Source organism: Octopus bimaculoides, chromosome 5 (genome assembly GCF_001194135.2).
Source record: "Octopus bimaculoides isolate UCB-OBI-ISO-001 chromosome 5, ASM119413v2, whole genome shotgun sequence".
In the NCBI taxonomy this organism is placed as follows: Eukaryota; Metazoa; Mollusca; class Cephalopoda; order Octopoda; family Octopodidae; genus Octopus; species Octopus bimaculoides.
The window spans coordinates 14879460-14881098 of record NC_068985.1 but is presented as its reverse complement, the minus strand read 5'-3'; positions in this window follow the sequence as shown (position 1 = coordinate 14881098).

Sequence of the window (1639 nt, the reverse complement as noted above, 5' to 3'; positions counted from 1 at the left end):
CATGAAATGTGCAACAAGGTGGAAAAAAGAGTACTCAAATACCAGAGGTAGAGTAATATGCTTTATTTAAAAGCAGCAGAAATATAACAAAAAAACCGTTACTCTGAGTTTCACGTCCGATGAACGGGAACGTGAAACTCAGAGTAACGGTTTTTTTTGTTATATTTCTGCTGCTTTTAAATAAAGTATATATATATATATATATTCATAAAAGAATACAAGGATAAAAATCACGTTAACGATTTTTATTAAGTAGTCAGCATGCTATAAAAATTTATAGGCAATTAATACATTAAATTAATAATAATGTACATATGTATATATAGTTCAAATTTATAGAAAAACAAAGACGAAGACAGTTGGAGGAACAGCAAACAAGTGTATTAATTTGACGCTCAGGAAAAATAGAAAGTCTTTTACGTTTCGAACCTACACTTTTCGACAGAAACAAATAAGAGGAAATACAGAGAGAGAATGAAAAAAAAGCGTATTGAATTCAGTGGTCCAGCATGGCAAATGATTGATAAAAAAAAAGGTTAAAATGCTCAAAGTCCATGTCGGATAAGCAGTTTTAAAGATATGTGGTATTTTGCGTCAATGAGGTGTATATAAAGTTTTTCATTTCATCCGAAATATTAGTGTTTCAAAAACTTCCTCGATTGTTTTGTTCGACACGACCTTTCAGTTTGTATATTTGAATAAGAGTTTCAATACTCGTTCGTTGAATATCTACATATAATGAAAGCAATTTCATTACAATTAGACGCAGTTACACTTCTAATTTCATTCGAAATTCTGTTCCTTTGGTTGACCATGAAGGGTGATGAACAAAACTGGTGAAAATTACTAAATTTAAATTGACAATAATGAAATTAAAGTTAATAGTGAAATCGAAGTTGAGCTGAGGAAATTAAAAGCTGCCGACAGTGTACTCAAGGCAGACGACAACCTCATCGTGATTGCCACTGACACCGATAAGATGCAAGTAGATTATATCGAATTTAAGAAGGAAATCCTGTGTGTGTGCACGACAGGCTTCCTTGCAGTTTCTAACTACTAATTTCTCTCAGTAGGCATTAGTTGACCGGAATCCAAAATGACACGCAGTGGGACTAAACCAGAAGCTAATGCGGTTGCGAAGTGAACTTCTGAACCACACAGCCATGTCTGTAACTAGAGCCACTTGGTTACACAGGAATTACCCGCATTATGGAAGCAACGCATTCCTGAAAATTTTATCGTGAGGCAAAATTATTTTCCTCATTGATTTTCATATTTTAAAATGTTAATGCGTTCCGGCGATTTTTTTTTTTCGAAAAAAAAAAAAAACAAGAGAAAGTAACACGGGCATTTTTATGTATAAAAATAATTTCTAAAATTAATTTCTAAACACACGCAGTACAATTTACTCCACGGCAGTAATTGTTTTCACCTCAATAGACGTCAGTGATTGGTTGAAATTACCGAAATACGACAATTTTTTTACATGAAATAACTTCGAATACAAAATTTTTTATCTGTTCTATAACACAAAATATACAAGTATACGAAGTTTGAAAGTGTTTCGGTACCAAAAACACTACATAAATCATAAATGAAAAGTGGTGCCCGTCAATTGAGAAAGATCCAAAATATGAAG